The 25,320-nt window shown below is 34.1% G+C and overlaps 1 non-coding gene across 1 annotated transcript; it reads right to left on the minus strand.

Moving 5' to 3' along the window:
* Nucleotides 1-22,954: 22,954 nt before the first annotated feature.
* On the minus strand, nucleotides 22,955-23,061 carry LOC141503564 (U6 spliceosomal RNA). Its single transcript, XR_012472912.1, has one exon. It is a non-coding gene; the product is annotated as a U6 spliceosomal RNA (small nuclear RNA).
* Between the last annotated feature and the right edge of the window lie 2,259 nt (nucleotides 23,062-25,320).

Here is a 25,320-nt window from a genome sequence, read left to right on the forward strand (position 1 = left end):
ACTCTTGAGAATGGTATTTCTTTTAGGCTATTTGACGGGCTGTACTTAGAGGATATGAGTAAGTTCTTATTCTTTGTTACTGAAGAAAAACCAAAATGATATCACTATGTTTGAGACAAATTACAGTATGTCTGACTGTGTGGCTGATCAGACTAATATGAGGTCAGAATGCTCCACCACACATTGATCACAATATGCATAAACACCTGGGGTGTTTAAACTTATGTATCACCTGCTTCCTTTGTGCTCCTTTAAACTTGCCTTCTTCTTAGAGCTCAGTATTTTCTCTGATGAGGGCACCCTACACTAGATGGTCCTGTACCAGTGTCTCCCAAGATTTACAATCAACTCTAAAGTCCTAAAGAGATACTTTCAGGATGTCCCAATACTTAGAGTACATAGGGGCTCTATTCATAATTAAATAAGAAGTGAGTTTACTTTATCAGAAACCTAAGTTAAAAGGTGTTGTGGTACAGTAGGAGCAGATAGTGGGAGCATACTTGGAAGGGTTGGAAGTAAGGAAATTAGGAAGTCATTATCCATAATTTAGTTAATGAGTTAAAGGGACAGAGGGAGAGAGTACTCTAATATTTTGGTTGGGGAGGATTGTAGAGCTATGACTGGAATACTATGGAGAAGGAGGGAGGGAGTATACTTAGAGGGACTGCATATGAAAACATCATGAAGCAATTTTGTGGTTACAATTAGAAGGAGTGGGCTTAGGGGTTATAAATGGATTTAACTTTGCATGATTTTGGCTTCTGAGGATTGTGTTCCATGGAAGGTACTTGAAAGGGGAGTAGGTAAGTAGTGATTATAATTTGATGTGACTTATGACTTATGACTCTTGAGAAGTATATTTCTAAGGAGACAGAAGAGTCACTTAGTGACTACAAGGCAATCAAGCAATCAACATTTATGAATAGACCCTCTATCAGGACAAATAAAAGGAACATATTTTGATAAAGTAGTTGTAAATACAAGACAGAATTAAAGCAATACAAACATTATTAAACATATATGCACCTAGTGTTACAGCATCCTTATATTCTTAGAGGACAAGCTGAATGAATTAAAAGGAAACATAGCAAAACTTTAATAATGGGGAACCTCAACCTCCCTCACTCAGAATTTTATAAACCTCACCATAAAATAAACTAGAAGGGAAATAAGAAGGTGAATAAAGTCTTAGAAAACTCAGATTTGATAGACCTGAGGAGAAAAGTAAATGGGGATAGAAAAGAACTTACCTTCTTCTCTGTAGTAGAGATATGCCTATACAAAGTTAACCAATACCAAAATTGAGCATGTACTGAGGCCTTTAACATTACAGTCAAATTCAGAAAGGTAGAAAAAATAAATGCATGCTTTTCAGATCATGATGCAATAAAAATTACATGTAATAAAGGGCCATGGAAAGATAAACCAAAAGCTAATTGGATATTAAATAACCAACTTTTAAAGAATGAATGGAATAAATAACAAATGGGAGAAATAATCAACCATTTCAGACAAGTAAATGATAAAAATGAGACATCATAGAGGAATTTATGGGATTAAGTCAAAAAAGTTTGTAGGGGAAATTTTATATCTCTAAATGATTTTATGAAGAAAGGAGATCACATGAATCTCAGGGGATATATGAATTGGGTATGTAATTTAGAGAAAGAGGAAATCAATGAACTAAGCATACAACTAAAAAAATTAGAGAAAGAACAAATTAAAATCCCCAATTATATAGCAAATTAGAAATTCTAACAATTAAAGGAGAAATTAATAAAATTGAAAGCAAAAAAACTATTGAATCCAATAAAACTGATAAACCTCTGGTCAATTTGATTAAAAAAAGAAAGAAGAAAACCAAATTGCTAGCATCATAAATGAAAAAGGTGAAATCACCACCAATGAGGAGGAAATTAAATAATAAGTCAAAATTATTTTGCCCAACTCTATGCCAATAAATTTGATAATCTAAATGAAATGGATGAATATTTACAAAAATATAAGTTGCACAGGCTAAATGAAGAGGACATTAAATACCTAAACAACCCTACCTCAGAAAAAGAAATTCAACAAGCCATCATTGAACTCCCTAAGAAAAAATCTCCAGGGCCTGATGGATTCACAAGTGAATTCTACCAAACATTTAATGAACAATTGGTTCCAATTCTATATAAACTCTTTGGAAAAATAGGGAAAGATGGAACTCTGCCTAACTCTTTCTATGAAACCAATATTGTGCTGATACCTAAACCAGGAAGAGTTAAAACAAAGAAAAAAAATTATAGACCTATCTCCCTAATGAATATAGATGCAAAAATCTTAAATAAAATCTTAGCAAAATGATTACAACAAGTTATCACTGGGATAATACATGATACCCTTTACGAAGATAAGATCCAAATAGTTACAGGATTAAGATATAAAAAACAATACTATAAGCAAATTAGAAGATCAAGGACTAGTTTACCTGTCAGATCTATGGAAAGGGGAGTAGTTTATGACTAAGGAAGAGTTGGAGAACATCAACAAAAACAATCTAGATGATTTTTATTACATTAAATTAAAATGCTTTTGGACAGATAAAACCACTGTAACCAAGATCAAAAGAAATGTAGTAAATTGAAAAACAATCTTTACAACTAATGATTTTGACAAAGGGTTCATTTCTAAAATATACACAGAAATGAGTCATATTTCTAAAAAAAAATCCATTCCCCAATTGACAAATGGTCAAAGGATATGCAAAGGCAATTTACAGATGAGGAGATCAAAGCAATCCATAGCCATATGAAAAATTGCTGTAAATCTTTAATTATTAGAGAAATGCAAGTCAAAGCTTCTCTGAGGTACCACATCACACCTCTCAGACTGGCCAATATGACCAGAAAGGATAATGATCATTGTTGGAAGGGTTGTGGGAAATCTAGGACACTATTACACTGTTGGTAGAGCTGTAAACTCATCCAAAATTTCTGGAGAGAAATTTGGAACTACACCCAAAGGGCAACAGAAATGTGCATACCCTTAGATCTAGCAATACCACTACTGGGTAGATGATGAAAAAGGGTAAAAACATCACTTGTCCAAAAATATTCATAGCAGCCCTGTTTGTGGTGGCAAAGAATTGGAAACTGAGTGAATGTCCATCAATTGGGGAATGGCTTAGCAAACTGTGCTATATGTATGTCATGGAACACTATTGTTCTATTAGAAACCAGGAGGGATGGGAATTCAGGGAAGCCTGGAGGGATTTGCATGAACTATTGCTGAGCGAGATGAGCAGAATCAGAAAAACACTGTACACCCTAACAGCAACATGGGGGTGATGATAAACCTTGATGGACTCACTCATTCTATCAGTGCAACAATCGGGGACAATTTGGGGCTATCTGCGATGGAGAATACCATCTGTATCCAGAGAAACAACTGTGGAGTTTGAACAAAGACCAAGGACTATTACCTTAAATTTAGAAAAAAAACCTGATATCTTATTATCTGATTTTGCTATCTCTTGTACTTTATGTTTCTTCCTTAAGGATATGATTTCTCTCTCATCACACTCAATTTTGATCAACGTATACCATGGAAACAATGTAAAGACTGACAAATTCCCTTCTGTGGGGGGTGGGGCTGGGAAGTAAGATTAGGGGAAAAATTGTAAAACTCAAAATTACTAAAATATTTAATTAAAAAAAGAAATGGGAAAGAAAAGTGACAAAATATACAAATAGTAAGGAAATTATTTTTCTTTCAATTTTGAATTTGCATTTAACAATCTTGAATGGTTTTGAAGTAAATTATGATTTACTTCTAGTTTCATTGTTAACAAAAGGAAGAAGATGAAAACTTCAAATGAAAAGCTCACTACCTTCTTTAAAGTGAGACTGTTTAAAAGTGATATTTCACTCTTATTTTTGTACCAAAAAATGCAAATTATATGGGTTTTCAGAAATACGGCTTTCTTAGACAACATTTCTTAAGATGATAACCCAACAGATTTGTTTAGCACCTTAGAAATTCTCAGTGCCAGCTTAGGAATTCATGAGTTTGCTTTTGTTTTTGTTGGAGTTATTTGGGAAGTAGTAGGTTTTTTTGAATTAAATGTTATTCCAAGCTTTTAACTGGCCAGGATGAATCTTTAAAATAACAATTTCTCTCTCTGTCTCTGTCTCTCTCTGTCTCTCTCTGTCTCTCTCTCTCTCTCTCTCTCTCTCTCTCTCTCTCTCTCTCTCTCTCTCTCCCCCTCTTCCAACCCATTCCTGCCTCCATCACTGTATCTCTGTGTAAATCTGTCTCTGTCCCTCATCTCTTCCCCCTTCCTCTTATCTTCTCCCTCTTTTCTCTCAAACACAATCACCATTCTGTTCATTTTTTCTCTCTTTCTTTTCTTCTCCCATTTTTTCAACATTATGATAATCAGCACCAAAAGTGTTATTGAAACAAAAGTAAAAGGTTATGAACAAGTTAAGAACATTTTTGGTCAACTCCTAAAATAATAGTTATCGATACAACCAATAATTACCTAAATTATAGCAGCATTAAAAAATAACATAAACAAAGCCAGGTTAAAGCAAAATATAGAGTTTGGAATGAAAACATGTCAGTGATTCATTAAAAATTCTCTCTAGAAGAATTCAAGAAATGATTTACATGACAATTGTCAGAATTCAGATGCATGTATGATCAATTTCCAGCCTGAGCTGCTTAGTTATAAGGGAACAAGGAAACTTCATTAAAAAGTATAGTGAGACACAGGTGTTTCTCTCATGAATGCATAATAAAATTTATCACTACATATTTTTCATATACATCAAAATCTGTTCAACTTGGACCACCAGGACCTGAGTTTGATCCTAACTTTCTGCCACCTACTGCATACACGACCTTGGGCAATTCAGTTACCCTTCTTTGATTCTTAGTTTTCTGGTTTGTAAAGAGCTATGGATTAGATAACACCACTAAATTCCTTTCAAATTCCAAGGTCTATGATCTCTGACCATACAATCTATGTAAATCTAGGAAATACCTGTTGAAATCAAATTTTAGGGAGCTACACAAGTATTCAAAAAACTAAACATGATTTCATCAGTGAAAAAACTTCTACAAATAGAAATTATGAGTAAATAATAGAGATAATAATAGCAGTTATTTAAGAACTTATGGTTTGCAAAATTATTTTTACAATTATTATCTCTTTTAATACCCACAAAACCACAGGAAGAACTATTAATATATGTCATATTAGAAATGAGGAGATTGAAGCAGATTAAGGTAAACTGACGTTTCCAGAGTCATTCAGTTTGTACCTGTTCATCCTAACACAGTCCTTCCAAGTACCATTGCATACCAAAAACTTAACATGAGGAGGCAAACAGATTTATAACCAAGAGAATTAAGTGATATTCTTGGGGACACCAAGTTAATATCTATCGGTGGGAGAATTTTAACTAACCTCTATCTCCAGGGTCATTAATCTTTGCATTGCACCCTATCCTCACATACATGCATGCATATATATATACACATAAAAATATATATTTTCACATATTTAAGTATGTCTAGCATAAAATCAATCCTGCTATAACATACTTTCAAAAAAGATGAATTTGTTCCAATGTAATTGACATGTTAGGGAGTATTTTGAGCATAACTCAAATTTTTAGTTTACTTCTGTTTGATTTCTTTAGTAAGGAAAAGTAAGAAGGTAGAGCACAACCACACTTTATAACTCATGTGTTGTAATCTTCCTAATACCCTTTCGGCAAATGAACTTCAAATTTTTATCAAGATAAAGTATTATATTTGTTGCAAATCTTCTTTTGAAGTAACAAATGTGGGCAAAATGTGGTTCCCATCACACCACCTCAGTCCCCACCCACTTCCATCATGGTCTTGAGTGACAAAGATGAGCCCTGCCCAGTTTGTTCAAGCAACCTATAATGCAGCCCAAGCAACAATCCAAGGACACAAGCTGGTTCATTATTTAGTGTAGTATTTGTGTATTTCTTAACCACTTAGCATGAAGGAAACTTGTGCCACTGTTTTCAATAAATTTCTATTTTTTTTGTGTGTGACACTGAAGAAGTTATTAACTGTTGGACCCCTAGTCCCATATTTCCCATAAGCCTTGAGGTTTTTATTGCTCATTTTGCATTGTGAAATAGTTTTGGGGAACACATATATACCATGATATCAGTACTAAATGTACTTGTTTTCTTGTTCTGGAAAGAAATAAAGATTCTAGTCCTAAAATAATTTCAAAACTCTAATACATGCATACAAGTTTGGAGGACCACTTTCACTGATACATAATCAACATGACCACTATTACTAATAACTTAGAATGTACCCATAAGATATTTTCATTGTTCAGTACTTTTCCTCCAGTGGTGAACTTATGTGTGTGTATGCGTGTGCATGTGGATGTGTGTGTGTGTGTGTGTGTGTGTGTGTATGTGTATTTAGTTTTCTAATCATTTTATTTAAAAAAAGAAAAATTTTAGTTTTTTAGATGTCAACAGCAATCCTGTTTCATTTTTTTTTCTTTTGGTTGGGGTCAGAGGAGAGAAACTGACCCAGTGTCATTGAATCACTGTGTTGCTTTCTGGTTTCCTTGACAATCCAAAGTAAGAGTATTGCCTACAAAACATTTTACTGTTTAAAAGTTTTGAATAAAACATGCTAACCTTGCCATACTAAGTGACAGACAGAAATGTCACTATTGTTTGCCTGGGACAAATAATCTATATACTTCATGTATAATTCATCTGATCTTTAAGAATGTTTAACAATATTGAATTTAGATAAATTTCAATATAATGGTGCATCAAGCTTCTTTAATCAATTTACACATGTGCCATAAATTTAAGATTTCATCTGTATTACTCTGTCTCTATATTAACCATGACAGCCCTAGAAGTTGTTCCTGTTTTCAGGATAAATTTATATCTGCATTGTCTATATTATGATTTCTCTGCCTCCTTCATGGGATTTTCTTTCTATCAGTCATTAACTTAGCAACCTCCAATAAGCCAAGGATATAAATCCATCATAAAAGTATTAATTACAAGGACAGGTATCTAACTCTATCCTTTTTCCTAAGAGCTCTCAGATTCTAGATAGGAATTCAAGAATTAGTGCCAATAAGATTTCAATCCCTTCTAAAATAAGATTACAGTGGCTTTCAAAATCTCCCCATTAATCAAAAATAAATAAGGACATATTTGAAAATGAATGTGCTTGGGGGGTAAAAGAGTTGGACAGGCCTGTTTTAAATAGGCCCTGAATAAACTGGAATTCCCTTTGCTGTGAAAGAGAAATAAATGCCTGCAGTTTCTCACCACTGTATGTTCTCTCAAACAGTTGACCAGAACTACCCAGTTTGTGACTTTCCTGAGTACTTAATCCAAAAAATAATTTTTTTTCCCATAGTCATAATCTTGTGGAACCACTACAAAAAAAAAAAGAGGTAACAGCGCAGCAGTGTGATTCACAATAAAGCTGGAAAATAAAACATCATAGAACTGCTTAAGGAAGGACCTTAAGACATGAATTAAGTAGCAAAATGCAAATGAAATTGAAATCTCCAGATACATTTTCTGAAAGACCATTTCTTGTTTTAGGAAGAGTAACTCCCATCATTTTTTAATATTAAATTTTTTAATTTTTCATCCAGTTGTACATGTATATTTTCAAGTTACAAAATTTCCATCTACCCTTCCTTCCCATCCTCCCTCCTCTCAGTAAGGAAGATTCAGTTTAGTATTTTACTTATTTCATTAAACATATTTACAAATTAGTAATTTTGGGCATGAGGAATTAGGATTAATGGAAAGAAATACTATAAGAAATCATTTTTATAAAGTGTTCATCAGATTCAGTAGGAGTGGTTTTTTCCCTGTGTTTTTGTTTTGTTTTGTTTTTCTTCCTCTGATTGGGGATAATTTTGACCATTACCTAATTCAGCTGTCCTAGCTCTCTGGAGTGTGGAGAGGAGTGGCTTCCATCAAGGTCATTCATCTCATAATGTTGTTGATGTGTACATGGTTCTCTTGGCTCTACTCCATTCACTCAGCATCAAATCCCCTAAGTTTATTCCATACTTCTCTAGAGTCTGACCATTTGTGATTTCTTATAGAACAATAATATTCCATAGTATTCATGTACCATAACTTGCTTTGTTTTGTTGGTTTTTGCAAGGCAAATGGGGTTAACTGACTTGCCCAAGACCACACAGATAGATTTGAACTCAGGTACTCCTGACTCCTGGGCCAGTGATCTATTCAATGCACCACCTAAAGGCTCCAACCATAACTTGTTTAGCCATTCCCAATCGATGGGCATCCCCTCAATTTCCAATTCTTTGCCACTACAAAAAGAGCTGCTATGAATATTTTGGCACATGTAGGACTTTCCCCACTTTTAACAATTTCTTCTGGATATAGTCCTAGAATTGGAATTACTGGGTCAAAAGGGATGGACAGATTTATTGCTCTTTGGGCATAGTTCCACATTGCTCTTCAGAAAGCTTGGATCTGTTCACAACTCCATCAGCAATGTCTCAATCCTCCCTCATCCTCTCTAATATTGATCACCTTCCCTTTTTCTCATCTGGGCTCATCTAACAGGGGTGAGATAATACCTCATTGTTGTTTTAATTTGCATTTCTCTAATCTATAGTGATTTGGAGCATTTTTTCATATGATTATATATATATATATATATATATATATATATATATATATAGAGAGAGAGAGAGAGAGAGAGAGAGAGAGAGAGAGCTTTAATTTCTTCATTTAGAAACTGTCTTTTCATATCATTTGACCATTTATCAATTGGAGAATGACTTGTGACTTTATAAATTTGATTCAATTCTCTATATATTTTAGAAATGAGACCTTTATCAGAACTCCTGGCTGTGAAGATTGTTCCCCAGCTTTCCACTTTTCTTCTAATTTTGGCAGCATTGATTTTATTATTGCAAAACCTTTTTTAATTTAATATAGTCAATACCATTCTTTTGCAGTTTTATAATGTGCTCTAATTCTTGTTTGGTTATAAATTTATCCCTTTTCCATAGATCAGATAGAGTATTTTTTTTGTCTATTAATTTATCTATGATATCACTCTTTATGTCTAAATCCTGTACCCATTTTGACATTATTATTTTGGTATAGGGTGTGAGATGTGGATATTTGACTTAGTTTTTGCATACTATTTTCCAGTTTTCCCAACAATTTTTGACAGATAGTAAGTTCTTATCCCAGAGGTTGATGTCTTTGGGTTTGTCAAATCATAGATTGTTGTAGTCATGTACTGTGACTTCTTTTGAACCTATCCTAATCCACTGATCCATTACTCTATTTCTTAACCAGTACCAGGAAGTTTTGATGACTGCTGCTTTATCCTCTGGTGGCACAGTGGATAGAGCACCAGCCCTGGAGTCAGGAGTACCTGAGTTCAAATCCAGCCTCAGACACTTAATAATTACCTAGCTGTGTGGCCTTGGGCAAGCCACTTAACCCCATTTGCCTTACCTTCAATTATAGTTTAAGATCCGGTTGAGCTAAGCTGCCTTCCTTTACATTTATTTTCCCCATTAGTTCCCTTGCTTTTCTTGCCCTTTGTTGCTCTAGATGAATTTTGTTACTACTTTTTCTAACTTGGCAAAGTAGTTATTTGGTGGTTTGATCAGGGTGGCATTGATAAGTAATTTAATTTGGATAGAATTGTCATTTTTATTATATTAGCTCAACCTAACCATGAGCATTTGACATTTTTACAGTTATTTAGATCTGACTTTACTTGGGTGAAGAGAGCTTTATATCTGTGTTCATGCAGTTTCTGGGTTTGCCTTGGGAAGTAGATTCCCATATATTTAATGTTGTTTACAGTTATTTTAAATGTAATTTCTCTTTCTATCTCTTGTTCTTGGACTTTGTTGTTTATATAAATAGAAATGCTGATGATTTATGTGTATTTATTATCCTGCTATAGTGCTGAATTTGTTAACTCTTTCAAGGAGATTTTTTGGATGTTTTTCTCAGGTTCTCTAGGTATACCATCATATCATCTGCAAAGAGTGAAAGTTTTGCTTCCTCATTGCCAATTCTGATTCCTTCAATTTCTTCAAATTCCTTCCCTTGTTTACCTAGGATTTCTCTATTGAGGTTTTGTTGGTTTTACTGTTATTTTTCTCTCTGTTGTTTTCATGAAAAACAGCTTTTTTCCCCACCTGATATTTATTTTATTTTTTCACTTACTTGATATGAATGTTTTTCAACATTCAGCCACATGCATGAGAATATTTATAAGTTACTTAACTTCCTTCCACCCTCCCTTCAAACCCACTTCCCCCCAAAATGAACAGTCTAGTGATCATATACATATACATATACATATACATATACATATACATATACATATACACATACACATACACATACACATACACATACATGTGTGCAACATGTTTGCAAATAAGTCATTTTGACTATGAGGAATTAGGGATAAAGGAAAAGAAAGAAATCCATGATATAGGAAAAAAAATATGAGAAATTTTTACAAAAGTTGTGTTCATTCAGATTATGTAGGTTTCCCTTTGTTTTGTTTTCTTTTGTTTTTCTTCCTCTGGATGTGAAGAACTCCTAGTTGTAAAAAATGTTTTCCAATTTTCTGTTTTTCTTCTAATCTCGACTGCATTGGTTTTATTTTTATTTTTTTGGGTGGATCACATTCTTTATGGTAAGTCCATCGCAAAAGTTACTTCCATATTTTTCCACCTTTGCCATTGTTGATCACAATTCCCTCCTTTCTTATTTCTCCACTACCATGTACTATATTTTCTCTCTCCTTTCACTCTTACTCTGCTGTAGGGTAGCTGAGTGGCACAGCAGACAGATCCCTGGTCCTGGGGCCAAGAGGCCCTGAGCCCTCCTTACCCCCCCTTAGGCCCAGAATCCACCTGGCCCTATGGTCCTGGACAGGCCTTCCAATCCCAGCCCCTTGCAAGAAGTAAAAAAGAAAATGTGTTATATCTGACCACTCTCCCCTCATGGTCCATCCTCTCCTCCTTATTCACATCCCCACCCTTCCCACTGCTCCCCCCCTCCTTCTGCATTGGTTTTATTGGTGAAAAATACTTTTGTTTAATTTAATGTAGTCAAAACCATCCATCTCTCAATTTATAATATACTCTATTTCTTGTTTAGTCTTAAATTTATCCCCTTTCCCTAGATTTGACTCTATTTCTTGTTCTCTTAATTGACCTATTGTATCACTCTTTATGTCTAAATCCTTTACCCATTTAGACCTTATTTTGGTGCATGATGTGAGATGTGTGCCTATACCTACTTTTTCCATACTATTTTCCATTCTTCTCAACAATTTTTGTCAAATAGTGATTTCTTATCCCCAAAACTACTATCTTTGGGTTTATCAAATAGTAGATTACTGTAGTCATTGATTACTGTTTCTTTTGAACCTATGCTAATCCATTGATTCATTACTCTATTTCTTAACCAGTGCCAGGCAGTTTTGATGACTGTCACTTTATAGTATATTTTTTATCTGGTAGAGCAAAGCTACCTTCCTTTACATTATTTTCATCAATTACCTTGATATTCTTAACCTTTTGTTGCTTTGGATGAATTTTGCTATTTTTTTATACCTCTGTAAAATAGGTATTTGGTAGTTTGATTGGTATGGCACTGAATAAGTAATTAAATTTGGGTAGAATTGTCATTTGTATTATATTGACTTACTTAACCGCAACCAAATGCCATTTTTATTATTGTTTAGATCTGACTTTATTCATGCAAAAAGTGCTTTGTAATTGTATTCATAGTTTCTAGCTCTGTCTTGGGAGGTAGGTCCCCAAGTACTTAATTTTGTCTGCAGTTACTTTAAATGAAATTTCTCTTTCTAACTCTTGCCCTTGGGCTTTTTTTGTTCATATATATAGAAATGCATGCAAATTGGGAGGATTTATGTGGATTTATTTTATAACCTGCAATTTGCTGAATTTGTAAATTGTTTCAAGTAGTTTGTTAGGTGATTTTTTTCTCCAAGTATACCATGCTATCATTTGCTAAGAGTGAAAGTTTGCTTCCTCTTTGCCAATTCTGTTTCCTTCAATTCTTTTTTTTTCTTATTACTAAAGTTAATTTTTCTAATTTGATGGTGAATAATATTGGTGATAATAGGCATCCTTCTTTCACCATTGAAATCAATAGATGGTTTTTAGATAGATAATACTTATAATTTAAGTAAAAGTCCTTTTATTCCTATATGCTCTAGTATTTTTAAAAGGAATGGATGCTGTATTTTGTTGAAGGTTTTTTTCAGCATCTATTGAGATAATCATGTTTTCTATTGATTTTGTTATTGATATGTTCAATTATGTTGAGTGTTTTCCTAATATTTAACTACCCCTGACTACCTGGTATAAATCCTTCCTGGTTCTAGTAATAATTTACTGTAGTTTCTCTGCTAAAATTTTATTTAAGGTTTTTGTGTCAATGTTCATTAGGGAGGTTTGTCTATAATTTTCTTAATCTGTTTTGGTTCTTCTTAGATTAGGTTATCAGTAAAATATGGGTGACATTAAAGAAATTTAGAATAACTCTTTCTTCCATATTTTAAAAATAGGTTTTGTAGAATTGGAATTAATTGTTCCTTCAGTGTTTGGTAGGATTCACTTGTAAATTCATCCGGACTTATTGACTTTTTTCTTAGTGAGTTTATTGATAGTTTCTCCAATTTCTTTTTCTAAAATTGTGTTATTTATGTATTTTTTTACTCTTCTATTAATCTGGACAGTTTATATTTTTCTTTTTTTAATTTATTTATTTTGAATTTTATAATTTTACAATTTACAATTTTCCAATTTTTCCCCTAATCTCGCTTCCCTACACCCCCACAGAAGTCAAAGTACATTCCTTTTTGCTAGAGCTCAAGGAAAAATTGAACAGTATTTGTGAGGCATATAGAGGATATTTCATCATAAGGGTAGATTGTACTATATGACTTCGAAACTTCCTTCTAGTTCGGAGATTCTCTAGTTTCTAAATATCTATAGGTTATTAGGGAAACAAGGACAGAATTGAGCATATATGGTAAAAGGGATAGGGTGATTGAAAAAAATGGAATGAGATTAACCTAGGAAAGTTTCTTGAAGCAGGGGAAGTAATAGAGTTTAGATTTCAAAAGGGGATAAGGGAAAAAAGGGGGAAAGTATAGACAGGTAAAGAAAGGTTTGGATTATTTAAAATGTCTTAATCTGAACATTTTAGAGTTTTTGCAAATATCCTTTTTACTTTAGTTGTCAGTTTTACAAACATAATTGAGCAAACTTGTTCCTAACAATTTCCTTTGTTTCTCTTTCATTTGCTGTGAAGTCTCTTTTATAAAAAAATTAAATTATCTAATTATTTGTTTATTTTATTTTAAAATTAGTTCTTAATTTTATTTATTAATGAAGAATTTTTTGTGTGTCTTTTTGCTTTCAGTTTTTTCATTTTAATTTCAGATTTTTCTATTTTAATGTTGGGGTTTTAAAAATTACCCATTTCCTGGTTTTTCTTTTAGTTGCATGCCCAATTTATTGGACTGTTCTTACTTTTGTTAATAAAAAGAATTTAGAGATATAAATTTTCTCCATAAATATTGCTTTGGCTACATTCCACAACTTTTGGTAAATTATCTCATTGTTGTCATTTTTTTTTTGTTTATTAGCTACATATCAAAAGAAAACACCAACAAAATAAGAAACCCAAGAAAAACAAAGTTTAAAAAGTATGCTTTTTGGATCAAGGTACAACATGGAAACAAAGTAAAGACTGACAGAGTGCATTCTGTGGGGGGGGGGAGGGAAGCAAGATTGGGGGAAAAATGTAAAACTCAAATAATATCTTTAATAAAAAATAAATTTAAATTAAAAAAAGAGACTTAGTAGGTCAAAACTATTTTTGAATAACAGTCTAATTAAAATATATAGTTTTTAGTTATAAACCAAAGCTCTTCTGGGGTCTTCAATATTTTTAAGAGTATAAAGGGGTCCTGAGACCAAAAAGTTTAAAAACTACCTCTCTAGCATACTGGAACTGAGATTGTTGGCAGGTGATACTAAAGAGATGAAGCCCAGAAGCTTGTAGCTTCCCTGTTGTAATGAAACATAGGTATCCAAGAATATCAAAATACTTTTTCAAGGACATGGTTTTTCAAACTTTTTTGGGGGGGATCCAATGGAATAAACTTTATTTTAAACTGAGACATAAAGAACAAAAATATCTTGATAAGTGGTACCAAAGCAATCCAAGGAAGTTTTGACCTTCAAATAAAGTTTGGAACTTGAAAAAAAAAGTATGCTTTGATCTATAAGGTATGCTCCATCATCAGTTCTTTCTTTGGAGGTAGATGCTGACATTTTTTTTTTTAGATTTTTTTGCAAGGCAATGGGCTTAAGTGGCTTGCCCAAGACCACACAGCTAGGTAATTATTAAGTATCTGAGTTCAGATTTGAACTTAGGTACTCCTGACTCCAGGGCCAGCACTCTATCCACTATGCCATCTTTTGATGAAAATATCTATTATTTCTATGATTTGTTCTCTGACCCCCTATCCTCCAAATTCTTTAGGATGAAATAATCTAGTCTCTAATGAATATTTAATCTGTTCTTCAGATACAACTCTTATTGTATTGTGGTCAGCATAGGTTATGTTTAGTATTTCTGACTTTCTACATTTTTAATCTCTTAACACATTGTCAATTTTTAAAAAAAAAGGCTTAGAGTTTAGAAAGAGAGAGAAAAAGTAGGACAAAGAGAAAGAACAAGCAACTGGAGGAGATTGGAATGGAGAGGTAGAGATATTTATGTTGCTGCTATTGTGAGAGAAGCTCTGTACTATAGTCTGAGTAGCAAAATCGGAGCAATTAATGGAGAAGTCATGTTTGAAGAATGTGGTACATCAGGAAAAGTGCTAAATATGAAGGTAGAGAACTAGGCTCAAAATCTCACTCTACAACTATGTTGTAGTCACTGGTTACTTGAGTTCAGTTCTGCCTATGAGGAATCATTATTCAGACTCAGGAAAGCATGAGTGGAAATAAAACAAAAATTTATTAAAAAGGTTACAAGACATAGGAAGAGTGAGAGAGAGAGAGAGAGAGAGAGAGACAGAGACAGAGACAGAGACAGAGACAGAGACAGAGACAGAGAGAGAAGAAATGCCAAGCAGCCAGGCAGTGTTGGCTGGATCATTGTCAGAGAAACCTGAGGAGGCCCTGAACTGGAGACCAGCTCAGGTTTTTTTGTCTTGCCTCTCATTCAGAGGGCAAAAGGTGAACTCATTTCCCTATACTAGACCTGGAATTAGGTAGAGGGAAAGCCTAAGGAGATCAGATTACAAATAAAGAATGGGGAAGTCTCCACCCAAACAGCTTTTAAGATTAAAATTCGGTTACAATTATAATTTTTTACTTCAAATCAATTTACATCTCAAGATTCAATTTACATCTCCACCCAAATTCTTTCTGTTACATTCACAGTTCTCTTCATCTTTCCCCTGTATCATTCCCCACTCAAATTATTTTAGGACCAGGTTCTTCTGGGTCTTTCAGAGTCCATTTGGAGATGAATGTATTACAGTGAGGGCTTCACTGAGGCAGGGTCCAGGGAATTATTGTCTGACACAGCTGATTGGCATCCTGCAGAGGCTGATCTTGGAGCTATACAGCTAAGAGAAACAAAACTCAAGGGAAAAAATTAAGCAAGCAAAAGCCAGAGATATTGTAACAGAAAAGGCTATTTAACAGAGGTCCAATAATTAGGAAAAAACTAGAAGGTCTATAAGGGGCAAGAATTATACTTTATGATCCTAAGCCAGTATCAAAATATCTTTTTATAAGAGCATGGTTTCCTATACAACACAGATTTGTTGATGGATGCCACACAAGTTGTAAACAAAAGTTCTGAAAAAGCATTTTAAAACTGCACATGTCCAAAAAGTAATTTGCAACAAATTTTTCTCTTTTAGCTTTGGCCATTATTAGAATGAACAAAAATTCTTGTTGAATTGGATCTCTTGGATCGCTCCTTTAAAGCCATTAAGTATGCTAATAGGCACCCTCAAACTTAATTATGATGCACCTGGAATCATCATGGCAATTTGCTATTATAGAGCGGAGAGGGACAAGAGGACATGGTCCTTTATGAAGTCATACAGACAATATTCTTCATTGGACCAGGTGAGGGAACCTAGTTGAGGCTAGGGTCATTCTTTCAAAGGTCCCTTACTCCATCTGCAGCATTTAACAAGCCCCATAGGGCTAAATGACTTCATTGGCATCTTGTCTTTCTATTTTATCATACCTGATGTCAGGCAGATCAATGTGTTGTAATCAGAGCTTCAGGTGGTTTGAGCACTTAGGAGAACCAAGAATGTGCCAGGCTATGATTTGGTATAAGAGATCCAGGAAAGAAAAATCATAATTCAGGTAAGGACAGTGCTGTAAATTAAATACAAAACAGATTGTGAGATGTATAAACAATAATCCTAATTCATATACATATATATGTGTGTATATATATGAAGTAGGATCATTTATATTATATATATATATAAAACAAATTCAACTTTTTGTAATGAACCCATTTAGGTAATAACTGTTTGAAATAACTAAACATCTCCTTCTGGCTAGAAGGATGCCTATCATCTCCATCCTCGTGTTACATAGGTGCTTTTTCCTCAAAACGAAAAACCACAGTTTAGTCCCAGGTTTTATATATATATATATATTTTATATATATATATATATATATATATATATATATATATATATATATATATGTATATATATATATATATATATATATACACAAAGAGAGAGAGAGAAAGAGAGAGAGCGAGCTAGAATCTTCTATACATAAACCAAACTACTAGCCATCTTCAGAATACAAAATATTACTTTCAGAACATCTTAGGTAACTTTAAATTTCTAAGATGTGTTATTGATTCCAATGCAATTAAACAATAGTAAACAACATGAGTTACTAATTTTACAAAATAATATTTCCATCATATTATGCATGAATCCACAGATGTATCCCAGAAGGGGGCCATAATTTGTAATATTTCCCTTACCACCCCTTCAAAATAATCACATGTTAATTCCAGGCTTTAACATTACAGTATTCAAATAGATTACTTGTTCACAAAAAAAAAACCAAACACTGTTCATATAATTTCTTCGAGGTTACAAAAGAATATCACATAACTGATAAATACACACACACACACACACACACACACACACACACACACACACAAACACACATATATATTCCCTCCCATAAACATGTGATGATAGATGATGAGACAAAGATTATAAATTTTCTTCCTTTAGCAACAAAAGACCTTGTGAGATTGTTGACAATTATCAATATTGATTTAACATCAAAACAAATCAGATTACAAAATTTAGTACACTATCTCTTCCTCAAAAGAAATCAGTAGATATACTATATATCATTCAATTTTCCCAAATTCCTTTAAATACAGTTTACACCAAATATATTTTCCTTCTTAATATAGACAAATTCTCAAGACTTGTTACAAAACTTAGGTGACTAAATTACCTACATTTAGCTCTCAAATAGTTTCTTTTCAAACACAAAGTAGTGACCTTTTCCTATCAAAAGCCTTCCAACCCTCTTTCAAAGCTTCTTGCTAGCAGGGAAATCTGAATTTATTAAAGCTTAAAGTCTCCAAAACCCAAGTTGAATACAGCCTTCAGTCAATATTAGGCTAACAAAAACTCACACCTGAAATCATTTCAAATTTTGCCACTAACAAATTTTCAAATGGTATAAGTGTATAGGCTCAGATCCCTACTTCATTAATTACTTAATTTTAAATTAAATCTTTTTTAAGCAATTAAATTCAAAACCCAAACTAAAAGGAGTAACATTTATTTCAGATTTGAATTACACACCACAGACACGGGAGTTTAGAGACAGGCACAACTCTTTTGTATCAAATTTACCAACCTGAGATTGATAACCTGGCTGGTACTAGATAACAGAATATAGAAACATTTCCCCACCTCTCCAGGCCAGTAGAGAGAGGTGAAAATATACCATTGAGGTTTACATACACATGTACACAATATAAAGAAATATATTAATATTATTTTTTGAATGTACCAATTAAGACCAGTCAAAAAAATAACTTTTAGAATCAATCAGAATTTCTTGAGACTCATATATATATATGTATATAGATATGTATATATATATATATATATATTAAGATTTTGAAATAGCCAGTCAATAGTTAAAATTGAATGCATTCTTAAGTAACTTTATAAAGTTCAAACACAGTTAATTATTCTATTACAGAAATATTAATTATTAGCACAAGCTTAATTTAAAGATGAAATCTGAATTTCCAAGTCCCAGAAAATGTCTTATTCCTTTTTTTCTTAACTAATTGATAATCGTCTGCCCATTTCCCCAACCCCCTCCAAAGGGTGTGGCTTTCTCAACCCAGCTAAATTGGGCCTGGAATTGATAAACACCTGTAGCCTAAGAAAAAATGTGGTCATTGCCTAAACCCCCCCCCAAACCAGGAAGAAGGTCTGGAGGATCCCCTGTTTTCTAAAACAAGTTTTTGGGGTTCTTACCCTTCCTGCAGTGAAGCATACATTCCCTTTGAGACAAAAGTTTGAGTTCAAAGCTCTGAAAAAGGAAGATCCCTCCCCCCCTAGCCCCAGAGGGTGGGAGTGGCAGAGAATGAGACAAAACAAAAGAGAAAGAGAGAAAAGAGTACCACCCAAGGATTATTTCCAGGAGTTCAGATGTTTGCTTTTATCAAATGGAATTCCTTCCAAGGAGCAAGCACACAGCTTGGGGAGGAGTATTAGTACTGGATGTCCCCCCATATTTTAATTCTCATTAATTTATAGATAGGCAAATATGTCAACTGGACATACACTGAAGTTCTTCCTTTAACAACCCTCACTCACAGTGGGGCATCAACTAAATACACCTTAGAACTGCTATTCCTCTAGTCAGTCTGAACAGGGCAGGCCCACACTAGTGCTACTGCAAAATACCAAGTGGGTTCAATAGCTGACAACCCACAAACCAGAAGGAGGGCTAGAGTTCCAATAATTTTCCTACTTTCCTAAAAAATCTAGGATCTAAGAAAAGGGGGGGGGGTATTGCTTCTTACCTATGGAACTTGATCTAATTTCCCAGTCCGGGCAGAGAGAGTCCAATCTGGGTCTTCAAAATGTAGCCGCTGGCTACTTGAGTTCAGTTCTTGAGTTCAGACTCGGGAAAGCATGGGTGAAAATAAATCAAAAATTTATTTAAAAGGTTACAAGACATAGGAAGGGTGAGAGAGAGAGAGAGAGAGAGAGAGAGAGAGAGAGAGAGAGAGAGAGAATAATAGCCAAGCAGTGTTGACTGGGCCATTGTCAGAGAAGACTGAGGCAGCCCAGTTTGTATTTTTCTACATATTCATCCATTTCACTGAAATTGTCAAATTTATTGGTATGTAGTTGGGCAAAATAGCTCTGAGTAATCGAGTAATCTCTTAATTTCCTCCTCATTGGTAGTGATTTCACCCTTTTAATTTTTTATTTTGTTTTCTTCTTTCTTTTTTTCAAATCAGATTAACCAAAGCTTTATCTATTTTATTGGTTTTTGTCCCAAAACCAATTCTTAATTTCATTTAAGTCAATGGTTTCCTTCCCTTCCCTTCCCTTCCCTTCCCTTCCCTTCCCTTCCCTTCCCTTCCCTCCCCTCCCCTCCCCTCCCCTCCCCTCCCCTCCCCTCCCCTTCCCCCCTCCCCTTCCCTTCCCTTCCCTTCCCTTCCCTTCCCTTCCCTTCCCTTCCCTTCCCTTCCCTTCCCTTCCCTTTTCTTTTTAGGTTTTTTACAAGGCAATGGGGTTAAGTGGCTTGCCCAAGGTCACATAGCTACATTATTATTATTAAGCATCTGAGGCCAGATTTGAACTCAATTTTAATCAATCTCTCCCTTGATTTTAAGAATTTGTAATTTGATCTTTAATTAGGAATCTTTAATTTGTTCTTTTTCTAGATATTTTTAGTTAGATACCAATTTATTGATTTCCTCTTTCTCTATTTTATTCATAGAAGCATTTAGAGATAAACAATTTCCCCTAAAATCTGATTTCCCTCCATCATATCTTTCCCTGTTTGCTTTTTTCTTTCCTTTTTTGTTTTTCCTCCTCCTTACCACTGTTTTTGCTCCTTTTCCCCTTTAACTTTTCTTTTAAAGTTTAGCTTTCACATTTTTTCACTTACAGCTTTGCCTTCCCTTTTATCAGTTCCTTTATCTCTTTTCTTTCCCTTGCCCACCACACTTCCCTGTAGAGTAGGATAGATTTTTAACATCCATTGAGAATGTATCTTACTCCCTCTCTGAGCTAAATTTATTGAATAGGATTTATTCAATTCACACCCTCCCTTCTTTCACTTTACTGTAATAGATCTTCACCTGGTACTATTTATCCATTATCTAGACTTCTCCTTTATATGTTTTTAGATTCTCGAAGTACTATTAATCAAAGTACCATCAATCAAAGGTTGATTGATTGCTTGATTGTTTGATAAAATAGCATTGCCTCATAGTCAATAAGTACCCTCTGCTCTTCTGACTCATTAGAAATACACTTCTTGAGTCATGAATCAAATCAACTTATAATCACTTTATACCTTATCCTCTTTTCACATCCCCTTCAAGAAAACACAATCCTTATGAGCCAAAGAATCATGTAAAGCCCAATCATTTCATTAACCATTTGTGCCCCCCCCATAATACTCTCTCCCATAATTCCCCCTTTTAGCTTCACAGGCATGGTACTTAAACCCTCTTTAACTAAAGTATGAATTATCATAAGATTACTTACTTGTTAATACCTTTATATCCAATGCTTCTAAGTAGGTTATCATCCTCTGTCCCTATGGTACTACAAACCTCTAAGTATCTTGAAAAGTAAAGTCACTTCTGATTTAATTAAATATAAAGCCTCTAAATACTCTAAGAGTACTAAGATACTCTGAAGGTCTCACTTAAGAAATTTACAATTGATTGTGAGGTATGGGAGACACTGGCACAGGACTTCCCAGTATAAGATGCCCTCACCAGAGAAAACATCGAACTCTATAAGCAAGACAGAATTAAAGTAGATCAAAGGAAATATAAAACACATAAGTTTAGAGTAAACACCCCTGATTTTCAACCTTGACTATTTGTGCATGAACTGTGGGTGTATATTTTTTTCTACCTCATGCATACAGATAAATGTATATGCTCATATGAGAAAGATGCATTTGTAAAATGAATGTAATAATGGCAACTGTCTCCCAGGGTTGCTGTAAAGATTATTAAGATATTTTTGAAGTGCTTAGCACAATGCTCAGCTACATAAATGTTAACAATTATTATTAGGGATAGATAGGTAGTTCAGTAGTTAGAACACTATCATGAAAACCTGAGTTCAAATACAACCTCATATACTGGGCAAGTCACTTAACCTCTGTTTGTCTCAATTTCCTCATCTATAAAATGGACATGAAAATATCACATTCCTGCCAAGGATGTTTGTTGTGAGGAACAAATGAAGCAGTAATTGTAAAGCACTTAGCACTGTGTCTGGCACATAGTAAGCTATTGGCTATTTTTACTCCTATAAATAGTTTCCCATATTTAAGTTTTTGGACAAAGTAATCGTGGTATTATGGATAAAGAGTTGACTGAAAAACTTAAAAAAGCAACCTATGTTAAGTGTAGCCTTTGACACCTACCTCTTGTGTGACCTCAGGAAAATTACTTAACCTCAAATACTGAAAGAAATTCTCTAAAACTACCAGTTTCAGAGAAAAATGCTCTTCTGAATTGGGATAGGGAATTTGCTTATCTGAGATTTCTATATATTAATGAAATCAGAGATCCCTATTTCTTTCATTTTAAGGAAAGGTAGGTTTTTAGCAATAAGGCTTATTTTTCATAACCTCACAAAGAAAAATGCTAAACCTTTTAAAAAAGTATTTCATTTGATCAATATAATAATTCTGTGAGGTAGGAGTTATTATCTTCAGTTTGCAATTGATGAACTGAGATAAACAAAAACTTAAGTAACTTGCTCAGAAACACACTAGCAATAAGTGAATAACATCATATTGAAACTCAAGTCTTTCTGATTTTAAGTTCTAGATACTATTCACTGTACCAACTAGCTGACTCTGGAAAAATGAGATGGGGGAGAGAGGCAGACAGACACAGAGAGACAGTGACAGAAAGATAGACAAAAAGGAAGGGGGAGGAGAGAGAGAGAGGGGAGAGGAGGGGATGGCAGGGGAGGGGAGAGGGAGGAGGGGAAGGGAGGGGTGGGGAGAAAAGGAGTATGGGGTATTGAGTTTAAAATATTTCAAGCTTCTTAGAGTCAAAACTCAAATTATACAAATTAACATATTAGAAATATAGTCTGTCAATTGGGCATAAAAAGAACTGCCTTGGTGGGAAGTACTAGAATGCATTTTACAAGAGCATCTATAATCATGTTTTTGCTTTGTTTTAGTTAGGGTGGTTTTTGCTCACTTTTACTAGTGATTGTAAATTTGTTTCATAGAATCACTGCTTAATAGCCTATAAAAAATTGTCTTTTTCTAGCTAATTAATCAAAAGTTTCACCAACTGTTCAGCTACCACATCCCAAATACAATATAAACAAATCCATACAATCCCATTATTTTTATTTTTTTTGTTTTGTTCTTAGATGTTTTGCAAGGCAAATGGGGTTAAGTGGCTTGCCCAAGGCCACACAGCTAGGCAATTATTAAGTGTCTGAGACCAGATTTGAACCCAGGTACTCCTGACTCCAAGGCTGGTGCTTTATCCACTACGCCACCTAGCTGCCCCTAAAAATATGGAACACATCATGAATTTTCGTGTCATCCTTGCGCAGGGGCCATGCTAACCTTCTCTGTATCGTTCCAATTTTAGTATATGTGCTGCCGAAGCGAGCACAATCCCATTATTTTTAAACAGAATTTTGATTCAGGAAAAAAACTTAATGCATGGCAAGAAGACATTTCTATGTATTTTTGACATGTAAGTAAAGACTGGTTCTATTAACTGATAATTACATGATAGGAGATTTCATAAATTTGGCAATAATTGATTTTTCAATATGACAAGAAATCTAAAACTTGCTTTCATTTGCATCAAAATAAGACATCTCTTTAGAGTGAGTTTTCCCCCAAAGGCCTTTATTTTAGAATACTTTCCTCTTAATTTAGGTTCTATAACTTATATAAATATAGGAGGAATTTTAATGTATTTACAAATAATGAGTAATATTGATGTTCAAAATTAGCTACATGGAGTACATAGATGCTCTCAGATTCTAAAAGAAATCATTCACTGAGATAGACAAGTAAAGGTATTGTGATATAGTCAGAAGATTTGACAGTCAAGAGACCTTGGCTTCAGAAGAGAAAGGAAGAGAAGGAAGGGAATAAGCATTTATATATGTCCTACTTTATTGTGTTGAGCACTCTTGCAAATATTATCTAATTTGATCCTCACAACAAAACTACAAGATAGGAACTATAGAGGAAACTGAACCAAACAAAGATTAAGTGACTTGTCCAGGTTCATGCAGCAATTTGATTTCAGATTTTCCTGATTCTAGGCCTTCTCTTGTTGTTTTCTCTTCAAGAAATTAGAGTTATATCTTGACTTGAATATGAAGTCGATTTATATGACACAAAGTTATGTAACTCTCATTTGTGGCTCCAAGAAGTTGTAGTATGTTCAGATGGGATAAAGCAAGTTAAGGTAATCTATAAGCCTCAGACTCATCAGTGAGTTCAAAGAATGTCTTCCCCAAGTATGTGAAGACATTCCCCAGCAGAATGAGCAGGTAAAAAACATTTGTTCAAATTCAGGCCTAGAACTGTATTCAGTGGGCCACCAGCTGACTCAGTGACTACACACCAATCACTTCATCTATCTGTCCTTTGGATTCTTTTTCTTGAAAATGAAAAGCTTGCACTTCATAACTTCTGAGGTACCTTCTCACTGAAGACCTAGGATCCTATGATCTTTAGCAGTCCTTGAAGTTTTGACTTTGTATAATGCAATTTATATTCTAATAAATCTGTCACAGCAGCTCTATTACACTAAATTATACCTCTCTTACCTGAATAAGTTAGCATACCTCTCAAAAATCTAATTCCTAGTAATTGCTTTGGGAATGCAGTACTATTCACAATATATGTGAAGGGTTGTTATCTTACTACTTTATGAACTAGAGAATTTACTCTTGCTGACTCCCCACATTTACCACTTCCTTTTCCAAACTTTGCACTGAACTTATAGTCACAGGACTTAGATTCAAGTCCTAGTCTGCCAAAACTGTCAGTCATCTTGGATGAATCTCTTACTGCTGTTTTTTCATTAGAGGAAAAAGAAAATAATGAAGGGATGACTGCAAGCATTCCTCAGTGGCATAAGGTCTCTTCCTTTTCTTGCTCCCCAGTGACATTGTGCTCCAAGCAGCAAGACAAGGATTTCCACAACTGCCACCATGCTCTGCATGATCTTCAACCAGACCAAGAAATACCCAAGCTTGATTGCCCTGTTCATGATCTTCAGAGCGGGGGTCCCCAGAGCCTCTTTGTACATCATGAGTCTGTGGCTCTCTAATCCTGTGGCCAGCTGAAACATAATGAAGGAATCCAGAACCTTGGAACAACTTTGGAAAAAACTTGAGTACAAGTTCTACTCAGTAAATGTGGATTACAGCAAATGGAAGGAAGAAGACCCAGAATTCTAAATGAAGATGACAAATTTTTCAGCTGCTGAACATGAAGGTCTTTCAAAAACCATCCACACGATTCTATACAATTACGAAAAGCTTGATTCTTCCCCCTCATGTTGCATGAAATCATGTTGGGTTTAACAGGTGAATAAAGATGTGAAATGGGGGGGAAAAGGGGAAAAAATAAAGGAATAAGATTAGATCAGTGTTTTCCAAATGCTTTTGATAACATATCTTCTGCTATAAAACATGTTGGCACATTTAATGTAACATGAATATGTATATATATATATATTATACATACATATAGTATTATACTAACAATGTACATTTGAAATTTAACAAATGAATTAATAGATAACATACATGTGTGAAAGACATAATTATGGACATTATAAAATATATATTTTTAAAACAAATAATAAGTTTAAAGATAAGTCTAAAGATAAAAATCATAATTA

This window comes from Macrotis lagotis, chromosome X (assembly GCF_037893015.1).
Source record: "Macrotis lagotis isolate mMagLag1 chromosome X, bilby.v1.9.chrom.fasta, whole genome shotgun sequence".
Classification (NCBI taxonomy): Eukaryota; Metazoa; Chordata; class Mammalia; order Peramelemorphia; family Peramelidae; genus Macrotis; species Macrotis lagotis.